The 12288-nt window shown below is 42.1% G+C and overlaps 1 protein-coding gene across 1 annotated transcript in view; it reads left to right on the top strand.

The window, feature by feature from the left end:
- MYO3B (myosin IIIB) overlaps window positions 1-12288 on the top strand; it is a gene marked incomplete at its 5' end in the record, with an annotated part of 536872 nt that overhangs the window by 133064 nt on the left and 391520 nt on the right. The gene's annotated exons all lie outside the window — the stretch shown is intronic.

The following is a 12288-nucleotide window of genomic DNA, read 5'->3' as shown; positions in this document are numbered from 1 at the left end:
CATTTGACCCTTGGCTATAATCAGTTCTGATCATATGGGTCATATTTATCTGAAAACCTCCTCTTGCCTGGCCCAGATATTGCCAACTTGTCTAGTTCCATGGGGGAGACTCAAGGTCTAACTATGAGATGCCCACACTGGGAGCCGAGGGATGGCAGAAGGTAGCAGCCTACGACATAGGTTTTACAGCTGGGAAGTTGAGCTTTGCTCTAGGCTCTGTGGTACAGAAACAGAGCTCCAGTTTTCAATATGATCGAGTAAGTAAGCTCTCAAGCAAGGGACCCAAGGTGAGGCATCGGAGACAAAGCTCCAGGTTAGGAGAACAAGATGAAAAGCCAGTTGAAGGTATGATGTACCAGATGGGAGCTAAGTCATCAGGTAAGTCTTACTGAGACTAAGACAGGAGCAGAAGCAGCAGTGACACCAACAGGGGGGCTCAGGACTTCCGGCTTGGCCCCTGGCAGAGGATCACAGTGATCCCAAATCTGGGGAGGATGCTCAGTCTGTGGGAGAGTGCTACAAAAGGCTCCAAGTTAAGAGCAGGTAAGATGGAGGCAGGGATCTAGACCAGTTGTTACAAACCGTATCCAGGCAAAGGAACTGGGAAGACATGTCCTCTGTCCAGTATGTCAAACAGGGTATTCAGAAGTCATGGGAGGAGAAAGAAGTGACTGAAATAGCTGATATACTGGAAACAGGGAAGAGTCAACACAGTTTTTCTAATGTATGCCTATGTGCAGACTTAGAGGTTAGGCTATGGAGCAAACTGGGTCTCTCGACCACCTTCCTTAATCACAGAACAATTATCCACAATCCCAAAATCTAAAGAACTGTCAGGGATGAAAGCTCTACTGTAGTTGAGCCTTTTTAGCAGCAAAACCTGACCTCGTTTGATCTTATTTAGTGACAACGCATGACCTGAACTAATGTGAGGCTATTTATAGTCATTATTTATCTTACTTAGTGTAAATATTCATGTGTTTTGCTGCAGATATATTACGTTTGATTACAGTGTGCTGTCCCAGATCCTTCTGGGGATGTTACATAATATACAGTAACTGCACCAACTTACCTTTCTAAGATTTTATAAAATTTTGAATTATAAGATATATTTGGCTCCAAGGAGCTTATATAAAGAGCAGTGAACCTGTATTTCATTTTCATTTCAAATACAGTATAATTCAGGGTCCCTGAAATGGTTGGCTTGTCCAATCCTTTCTGAACCTGTGCCATGTTCCTTGGGAGAGAGGAGTAGAAAAGAACTCAAAAACTCGTTTAAGAAAGGTTGTATTGAAATGTGACCAGGAAGTTCCAGGACAGGGAATAAAGAACATTTCCTCATCCCTTCAGCCCCACTCTGACATTTTTGACCTAATTGTACAGAATGCAACAGGAGTGGCCACATGTCAAAGGTGATAGAGCTCAGACCTTGTTGAGATTAACAACAGATGCTTGTAGGAGAGACAATGCTCACACAGGAGCAGAGGAAGAGCCACTTCCTGCAGCTTGGGAGCCAAAGCAGGAGGTAGAGGAAACTGGAGAGCTGAAGACACCTTGGTGGCTTGGGAGTACATTTAAGACCACCCCAGGACGAGAAATCTGAAAACTGGGAGCTAAGAGTCCAGTGATTTTGATGGCAAAAACTGGGTCCAAAGAGTTTTCTTTTTCATTTCATTGCTGCACACAGATACCCTTGCTTGACCTTCTTTAAGCTGCTGGCCTAGAAAAATCTATTATATATTCACTAACGCACCTTCCCATACTGAGCTCTCCTAATGCTGCAAAATGTGACTCAACTCACAAAACTTTGGTTTTTGTGTACTTTTTCCGAGCGTATGTTTGTGTATTGCTTGGATGGATTTGATAATAAAAGTACATAATTGATGACGGGTTTGGGATTTTCAGGTTACACACAATATAAAAATCCCTCCTTGCCATTGATATTTCCCTATGAAAATCCTATTATACTCCAATTCAAATCTGTTTATGTTTTCTCCAACTCAATTTCACATGCACTTAGGTCTTGAATACTAGAATGGAGGGCTAAACACAGGGAACAGTGCCTTTGAATATGCAGTGTCAGAAACAAAGCAAAAAGCATCTTCTTGAAATCACAGGGGAGGCAGTCTGAACAGTTTCTGAGGAACCAGGAATGCAAATGGAAATTAAGTGATTGTGTGCTTTGTAACTAATTTAAGATATGCAAATGTGTCATCAACCTTCTCTTTGTTTATATTGTCTTATTTTTTAATTGATGAAAATATTATATATTATAGGTGCTCATAGATTCTTCGTTGATCTCAGCCTTTTCCCAGTCCTATTTTCCCCATAACTTATTGGATTCATCAGCTGTGAATTCTCCGGCTACAATATTTTTAGAAATATCTCTCAAGATTGGGGATCGATTATTGTATTTTTATGTGTTTAGAGAAGAACTTGTCCATCATCCCAAAATACTATCTTCTGGTTTTGTAGATGAGAGGGCCTACCCTAGTCTGCCATTACTGAAATGCAGTTTGACCAAATGCTATTTTATATTTATTCAGATTTCTAGTTAAATATAAACAATAACTTTCACTGGATTTGAAATAGCTATTAAAATATAAAAGCTGATTTGTTTTTATCTTTACCTTGCTCCTAGTAAAATGGAAGAAAGAAAGATGCAGGATTAAGACCTTCAGATGATAAACTTTTCATTATTGGAGGGACTGGGACGGGGAAGATGATGATCTGGCAATGTTAGGGAAAATGTGTGCGTGCATGCATGCGTGTGTGTGTGTGTGTGTGTGTGTGTGTGCATGTGTGTGTTTATTTCTTTTTGAGAGAGAGAGAGAAAGGAAAGAAAGAAGCAAGCAAGCAAGCTTCAGTAGGATCCCAATATGAGAGCCTTCCCAGCCAACTAGGGTCATGGGTTTGTGTGTGTTCCTGGCATGTGCAGGTGACCCAAGAACTAAACCCCCAACTTCCATATGGCTTCCGACATAGCAGAGCTTTGTGCCACCCCAGCATCACCATGGCTAGGCCTAGTAAAAATAATGTTTTTAATCTGAATTATTCAGCTAATTGTTTCAATTTCCTTTGTAGAGCAAGCCAGATTGTATTAAAGTAAACTTAACTGATTATCTCTAAAGAATAAACAGGACTAGAAATTCCATGTGACTGCTGAAACATAACAGTTGACTCAGTAATTTTGGTTTTCTTAGTCCATGCTGGTCACTACTCAGCAAAGGACCGATTATGGCTTCTCATTGACTGCTGCCGGATTCTGAATGGTTTGGTCTGGATGCAGTCTAGTGATTATAACTAGACAGGGGATGAGTGTGTGCGTGTGTGTGTGTGTGTGTGTGCATGCAGGAGGGTCGGGGAGGTGGGGGGCATAAGCACTGGGATGTGGTTTTCAGATTTGTTACCAGTCTCTTTAATTTGGAGATAGTAGGAGAGATCTTTTAAAAATGTCTAAGAATCTTGGGACCAGCAGATGGTGTAATGGCTATGTCGCTGGACTCCCATGTAGTTGACTGCAGTTCAGGTCCTGGACCCAGTGGCTTAAACTCATGCTAGGCACATATGTGTGCATGCCCAAGATCCCAAGAGGAGAATGGAGAAGGGATTGTGGGGTGGCCATCCTCCCTGGAGAGTGATTTCTCGCTTTCTATCTCTCTGTCTCTGGTGAGTGCATGCTCCCTATAGCAAAAATCTCTCCAAAGGAAAAAAAAAAAAGTCTAAGAATGAAAAACTTGTTATTAAACCTATTTGGGGGTTAAATTAAAAAAAAAAAATTAACCTGTTTGGTTCTGAACCTTTGGTCATTAGCGATAATTGGCTCATTTATATGTGTTATTTGTGGATTTGTCAAAACATGACTCCTGACAGCTTAGTTATGATCAATTAAGTGCAGTGCTCACATAAATTCTGCACTGCTTTTTATCCATACGCCAGGACCCTGCCTGATGTTTTTGTCGTCTCTATAACGTGTGGTTTGCTTTGTAGTGATTTCTTTATCAGCCCTTTCCCCTCTGGCTAAGGCTATTTGCATAACAAGGTTATCTGGTTCAAGTACCAGCCAGACTACTGCTTTGTCTGCAGGCTTCACTTAGAAGTGGCCATTTGATAAGATAATAATTTGCATTTTGCCAACATCACCTTGGTCCTAGTGGATGTCACTTTTTTCTTTTTTTTTTTTTTTTTTTCAAACTAATGTCAGGTCTTTGGAATTAACTACAAAAATACTTTGCCAACTGTTGACCAAAAGGAGTTTGTGAGCTGTGCTTTTTCATTTTGTCTCTAAAACGTTGGGGGTTTTATTATGATTGGATTTAGGACTTCATCAATGACTCTTGAGCTGATTAGTGGCACAATAAAGATGAATTTTCCTTGGTCAAGGGCAAGTTCATGAAAAGTATCAGGGCTGTTCAGCTTTGGATTTAACAATCATTTGAACTATATGGTCAGTTCACCCACATGTAAACTGTGCTTTCTTGGGGTGTCTGGCTTGGTTTGGTTCATGTAGGGAAGAAAAAGCAATCTCCTTTCTCACTCATTGCAAGATTCATGGCTGAAATTCCTATAATAAGAAATAGATTAACAAGAGAAAAGCATAGCAACTTTAGTTAATATAACTTTTATGTGACACAGAAGCCTTCAGAAATGAAGACCCAAAGACCCAGAGGAAAACTGCATTTTGGGCTTAGGTATGATGAAGAGTGAACACTGTAGAAGTATGGTTAGACAAAACGTGGGTATGCCTTAATGGCAAGAAACTGGGTAGAACTCAACCAAGGCCTGTTAATTCTTGGTCTTTCTGTGTAACATCCATTGCTTTCCAGTACGAAGTAGGAAATCCGTCATAAGAAGATCTTCAAGAAAGAGGGGTGGGAGAACGTAAGGGAGATCTTTCTGATTCTGTGGCTTTCTTCATTTCTGTCACCTTAAAATACTTAATATACTGAGCCTGATAGTTAAGGCATCGGATCCCACATGGTTGACTCCACCACAGAACCCAGAGGCCTAAAAAATATGCCAGGCGTGTGTGTGTGTGTGTGTGTGTGTGTGTGTGTGTGTGTGTATGCCCAAATCCCAAGAAGAGGATGGAAAATAAGGGGGTGCAGTGTGAGTATCCCCCTGGGAGGGGGGGCGATTTCTCTTTTTTTCTTTCTGTCCCTCTCTGGCAACATACACATCCTATGGGGGTTAAAAAAAAAAAAAAACTAAAAAAAACAAACAACACAAAAAACGGAGGTGCCATATTTTGGTTTTCTGCACCTCCATCAGCTTGCGAGTGTGGCTGTTTGCTAGCGTGAGCATGTGGCTGAGCCCTACTATCTGGTCATGAAATGTTAAGTTAGCCCCTCCTGTCTCTCCAAATGACATTAGCACGGGTGCAAGCAGTTGCACTGGGTGTTAACAACAGGAAATTAACCTGAGCTATGAAACTACTAAAACAAATGGGCATGTGCATAGGGTTATTCCTTAAAAATGGAAACTCAGACCTGAAACATTTCCTTTCTCTGTAGACCGGAATGTTAATAAAGCCAACCATTTGGGGCTGTTTGTTTCCTTGACATTGATTGTATTTCCCTCAAGGTAACAGTTCTCAGCTCTTCGCCTGTCTCCATTTTGTGTTTCAAGGCTGTTTAATTCCACATGGCTTTATACCGTCAATGAACAACACACTTGCCACAATAAGTATCCTAACTCAGTGATTAATTTCCACACATATGCTTGGCTTTTCAAGTCTTGTTGGATTCTCAGGAGGCCATGCAAAGAGTTAATACTTCCTGGAGTAGAAAGATACAATAACCTTTATTTACATGACTTCACAAATTGGTAATTTTAATTAAAATGAGTAGTGGTATCTCTAGTGACAGACTCTCTCCATTTTAGATTTATTTAGCCAATGATTAGCTATTATGACTTCGTGAATTAATTAGCATCTCGAGGTACTGGGAATTAGTGAATTAATAAAAACTCACAGAGAAGCTTAAAAAGAAAAAGTTAAACCCCTCCTAAATACTCCTCTCCCCTCGTAACACATATTGATCAATATGCTTAAATATGCAATCCAACTCCTTTCTCATTTTGAAAAATTGAGATTTTCTTTTCCCTCCATGAGAATAACAAATAAAGCTATGAGTTTCAAGGTTATATCTCCCTGAGGAGCCTCTAATTTAGATTGCCCAATAGATCATCTGAAGACACCAAGGGCCTGATTTGATCTCACTTATAAACTACTTACGAACTTAGCCAGTAAAATTGGATTTTCTCATGGTGTAAACCAAGAAGTAGTTCAGTGTGACTAGAAGCCCTAAACACAGTGCGGTGCCCACACACGCCTGGAGTGTATGGTCTTCCTGGAACTATGGCAATGCGGGAGAAATGAGGGTTTAGCTGCAACCAAAATAAGGGAAAAGCAGAGTAAAGTGGGTACTGCAGACTCTAGTCAGCATATTCTGTTTATTTCCTGACGGATGCTGGTTTAGGTATCGTGAGACACCAGATCTGTAGCGTATGCCACAGATTTCATGCCAGTGCTTATGGCATAGTATGTTGGTCGACTTCTGTAGCTGTGCTGTGGATCATTTACATGATGGTCTGTTACCCCCCCCACACACACACACACTTAATTTTCTTTTCTTTTTCTTTTTTTGGAGAGGTTTTTGTTATAGGGCGCGTGCACTTGCCAGAAAGACAGAGAGAGACAGAGAGACAGAAAGTAAGAAATCACCTCCCATGGGGGATGGCCATGCTACAATCCCTTCTCTTCCATTCTCCTCTCGGGATCTTGGGCACGCATGCACACACGCATACCAGGCATGAGTTCAAGCCACCAGGTCCGGAACTCAAACCACAGTCGACTACATGAGAGTTCAGCAACATAGCTATTACGCTAACTGCTGGTCCCACACTTAATTTTCTTAATGTGAATTAGAGTCCGCAGTTGTCAAAGCAAAAGCAACAGTGGGTTGTGCATTGTTTGCTTCGGCTGCATGTGCACATGCGTACCCAGGGATGATGGCTCACATGCCGCCCTCCGCAGATGCCTCCTGGGTCCTCATCTACAATAGGCAGCCGTGGAAGGGCATTGCTGTAGTACAAATTCAACTGTGTCTCTTACTGGCTGTGCACCCTTGGGGAAGACATGTACCCTCTCTGATCCTTGATCCGCATTTGTCAAATTAGGGCAGAGAATAAGGTTATTGTGAGGGTTAAATTATATAATGTGTATGCAGAACCTGGCTGAGAATAATAATGACAACTCATAAATGTAAGTTACTCAAGCAAGGCACTCTGATCTTTGTATTGCCAGAGGGAGGCAGAGAGGGGAAGAGGGGGAAAGCACTCTGCAATGGAGCATGGTTATGCCCGATTCCTTCTCCTGTTTGTCCCTCCTGTTAGGATTTTAGGCATACACATGCATGTACCTGGTGTGTTTCTCAAGCCACTGGGGTCCAGATTTGAACTGTAGTTGGCCATGCAGGATCCTGCCCCCTTAACCACTGAGCTATGGAGTTGGCCCCAAGGCACTGTTTTCCATACCTATTATTCATTTAATCCTCATAATCTTTTGAGGCCATTCAAATGCTATTTCTATTTTACAGAAATTGAGGTAGAAAGAGGCCAAGAGTCCCCAGACCACCCAATAAGTGGTGGAGGTGGACTTTGAACTCCAGAAGTCTTGTTCCGGAGTTCACACTCCAGCAGCAGAGTGTGATCGTTGTTATCACTCCTCACAATTGGTTCATGGTGCTATTCTGACACTGCGTTTGACACCTCTGCAATATTAGAATCTGTTGTCCATCTTCTCTGTATGTAAAGCTCACTGTCTTCCCCAGTCCAGACCTCCACACAAACACACATCTCCTCCTCTCCCTTCTCAACATCTCTGCCCTGTTAAGCTCAACCTGACAGAATCAGCTGCAGCAGGAGTCAAAACAGAAGCAAAACTGGGAGTGCATTCTCACCTTCACTTCCTCTGTGGACAAACAGACCTACCTGGCCCAGGGCACACTTTCTCCTGACTGAGCACTTCTCTGCTGACAGCCAGTGGCAGGCTTTTCTGCGTGAGGGAGGAGCAGAGGAAGTGGAAGTGGACTTGAGGACCGTGAAAGGCAGAACCCACAGTGTTCGGCAACTAACTATGGGGGGAGACAGGTGCTACAGAGAAGGGGGAAATTAAATGTGACTCCAGTGTTTTCAGCATGGAAAAGGGACTTTCTAGAAAATGAGTTGGAGAGATTAAGAGCACAAGATCTGAAGTCAGATTGTATTCTTTCAATGTCATTGAGAATTTTGTCCTTGAACAAGTTGTTTATCTTTTCTGAGGCTCAGTTTCCTCATCTGTGAAATAAGAATAATAGTACTTACTTAATAACCACTTTGGATGAAGATCACATCTATACACAGTCAAAAACCCCTAAGTAACAGTGGCTTTAAAAAGGAAGACTTTTAGGGACCAGCAGTTAGCGTAATGGTTGTGTTGCTGGACTCCCATGTAGTCGACCGTGGTTCGAGTCCTGGACCCAGTGGCTTAAAACTCACGCCGGGCATGTGTGCGTGTATGCCCAAGATCCTGAGAGGAGAATGGAGAAGAAGGGATTGCGGCGTGGCCATCCCCCCCCCCTGGGGGGGGGGGTGTGATTTCTCGCTTTCTGTCTCTCTGTCTCTCTTTGTCTGTCTCGCAAGCACATGCGCCCTATAGCAAAAACCTCTCAAAAACAAACAAACAAACAAACAAAAAACCAAAGGAAGACTTTTATTTTTCTCTCACATAAAATAAGCTGGGGGTTAGGCTATACCTGTACTGTTGGTAAGGCAGGGCCACATGGCAGCTACCTGGGCTCCTTATCTCATGCTGTTCCTTTTTTTTTTTTTTTTTTTTTTTGAGAGGTTTTTTGCTATAGGGCGCATGCGCTCGCCAGACAGACAGAGAGAGACAGAGAGACAGAAAGCGAGAAATCCCCCCCAAGGGGGGATGGTCACACCACAATCCCTTCTCCTTCATTCTCCTCTCAGGATCTTGGGCACGCACGCACATGCGCCCGGCGTGAGTTTTAAGCCACCAGGTCCAGGATGCGAACCGTGGTCGATTACGTGGGAGTCCAGCGACATAGCTATTACGCTAACTGCTGGTTTCCCCATGCTGCTCCTTTAAGTGTGATTTGCATTCCCAGTGGTACCTCATGGGTCAAAATGGCTGCTAGTGTACCAACATTTACACTGAATTGTTACATAGAAGAAGAGAAAAAAATGCAGATCTCCTTACTTTAAGACTACCAGGGTCCAGGGACCAGCAGTTGGCATAATGGCTATGTCGCTGGACTCCCATGTAGTCGACAACAGTTTGAGTCCCAGATCTGATGGCTTAAACTCACGCTGGGCATGTGTGCGTACATGCCCAAGATCCCAAGAGGAGACTGGAGAAGAAGAGATTGCGGTGTGGCCATCCCCCCAGGAGGTGATTTCTCTCTTTCTGTCTCTCTGGATAGTACATGTATAAACTTCTAAAAAACAAAACGAAACAAAACAAAACAAAACAAAACAAAACGACTACCAGGGCTTTGTCCCTAAGTGAAGCAGTGAGTGAATAAACAGGCAGCAGTCTGAATCATGCTACTTTATAGGGTAGGTGTGAGATACAGAGGAAGAGCTCAAATATTGATGATGAGTATTATATTATCAAATGATAATAATGAATACTGGAACTCATGATGGTGGTGCCATCCAAGAAAATATGAGAAGCAAGAAAGAGAACAGGGCCTACGGGTTGGTGAGTCACAGAAGAAGAGAATTTAAGGAGAGACAATTATGATCTCCATTGAGGATGATATTTGGCCTGGGAGAGATGGGGAGAGTAAGGACAGGTGAGAGTACTGGGGTGACAGCACGTCAACACCCTACTTGGTCTTCTCCCAAGAGTTGTGATGTTCTGGTTCGATGTGAGGCTGCCTCCTTCCAGCTCCTCCTTCCCCAGACTGCTGTAGTTCCTTCCCAGTACTTCTAGAGGCTCCAGTGCAGAAGAAAATCTGGCTCTGGGTCAGTTCAAATTTTAATTAAAAATGGAAATGCAGGCTCATGTCACCAGTACTGTACTTCTGCAGGCCACTGATGACTTCTGGCAGGGATAAAAATAACAGACATAGCCCTTTGGCAGTAAGGAAGAAAGGGCTATGTGTGTGCGTGTGTGTGTTTAATGGATTCAAAATTTATAACAACAAGTTTAAATATAATAAGTGATCACAGATTCTTTTGGTTTTCCATCTGTTTTTGGGTATATGTACAGCCTTCATTGATTTCTTAGTATTTCAATTCGGAACTTCCTAGAGTCATTAAGTTCGCAATATTTATCCATCTTACCAGGCTAGTGGGGGGGGGGACTTCATAACTGATTTTTGGTATGAAGTGCTATTGAATTTTTTTGGAAAAAGAACGTTATCTGAATATGTCCCCTCCTCCAAAATTTATGTGTTGAAATTTGGTTGCTGTTGTGAGAGTATTAAGAAGGTGGAAACTTAATCCAACCATGGTAGCATTGGGGCCTTTGGGGTCAGCAGGTGGTTACGATACTGCAATCTCACATGACTGACCACAGTTAGAGTCCTGGATCTGGTGGCTTGAAAATCATGCTGGGTACATGTGCGCGTGTGCCCAAAATTTCAGGAGGAGAATGGAGGAGAAGGGATTGTGGTATGGGTGATTCCTCACTTTCCCTCTCACTGTCTCTTTCCAGTGAGCACATATACCCTATGACAAAAACTTTAAAAATAAAAATAATGATAAAAAAAAGAGTTGGGACCTTTGGGAGATTATTAGATTTTGGTAAAGACATCAGGATAGGGCCCCATGATTGAATACTGGCTACTTTATAAGAAAAGAGTCAGAGGACCAGCAGGTCGGTGTGGTGGTTGAGGCACTGAATTTTCACATGGCTGACTGTAGTTCAAGCCCTAGACCCAGCAGTTGAAAATCATAACAAATAAATAGATAAATAAATGTTAAGAGAAAAAAAAGGAGGATGAAGAGAGAAAGCAATCAATCAAATTTGATACATGCTCTTGCCCCCTCACCATATGATGCCTTGTGCCATCTTGAGGCTCAGCAGAGTCCACCAGCGGGAAGACCCTCATCGTATGTGATCCCTTGACCTTGGGAATCCAGAATTGTGTGCTTGAATAAACCCTTTTTTTTATATAAATTTTTGTATGAATTTTTAAAAAGAATTATTTATTTATTTAATTACATTTGTTATTTTTAAATTTGATCAGAGAGAGAGGAAGGGAAAATGAGAAAGCAAGCCACCAGGTTCGGGACTCAAACCATGGTTGGTCATGTGGGAATCCAGTGCCTTTAACCACCATGCCACCCACCAGCTCCTTATTCTTTATAAATTACCCCATCTGTGACATTCTGTTATTAGCAACAGAGAGTAGAACAAAGAATTTTACTTAAAAGGCTATATTTTCCTTAAAATGGGAACTCTTGCCTTTAAAGAAGGACTCAAAACTTGAATCTCAGGCTCAAGAATGTTACACACACACGTCCAGAAAATCTGGTTTTATGACCCCATTTGGGGTTGAATTGTGTCCCCTCAAAAATTCGTAGGTCGAAGTTCTAATCCTTGTGTCTCAGAATGCGATCGTATTTGAAAATCAAGCCATTGCAGATCGAGTTAGTTAGGATGAGGTCATGCTGGAGTAGGGTGGGCTACTAATTCAATGTGACTAGTGTCTTTATTGAAAAGGGAACATTTGGACTCAGACACACAGAGGGAAAACTAGAATGATGCTCTCTCAAACCAAGGCTCTACCAGAAGCTAGGAGTGAAACCTGGAACAGGCTACCTGGTGCTTTCAGGAGCGTGGCCCTGCCCATCGTGAGCTTGGACTTCTAGCCTCTAGCCTGTGACACAGTAAATATCTATGTTTAAGTCATTCGGTTTGTGATACTTTATTACAGCAACCCTAGGACATTAATGTATCCATGCCTGGGTGGTTATAGGACCTTAAGTCATTTGATCTTCCAAACTTTCATTTCCTAGGCTGTGGGTGAGGATAGCAATGTTCACTCATCTGTGAATAAGGATCAAATGGGCCTTTGAAGACTTCATGTCATTATTACAATGTCAAATGTTAGTATTGCACCATAAAGCCATAGTGTATTTCCTTCCTTCCTCCCTCCCCTTCTTTTATTTTTTTTTCTATTTTTTTCTTTTTGTTTAAGTATGTATTAAATGTTAAAGGTTTCTGTTAAATTCTTCCTCCCAAACTTAGTGCACACTAGTAAAAGAGATATT

Source organism: Tupaia chinensis, unplaced genomic scaffold (assembly GCF_000334495.1).
Source record: "Tupaia chinensis unplaced genomic scaffold, TupChi_1.0 Scaffold000056_1, whole genome shotgun sequence".
NCBI classification, from domain to species: Eukaryota; Metazoa; Chordata; class Mammalia; order Scandentia; family Tupaiidae; genus Tupaia; species Tupaia belangeri.
This window is presented reverse-complemented; position numbering and strand designations above follow the sequence as displayed.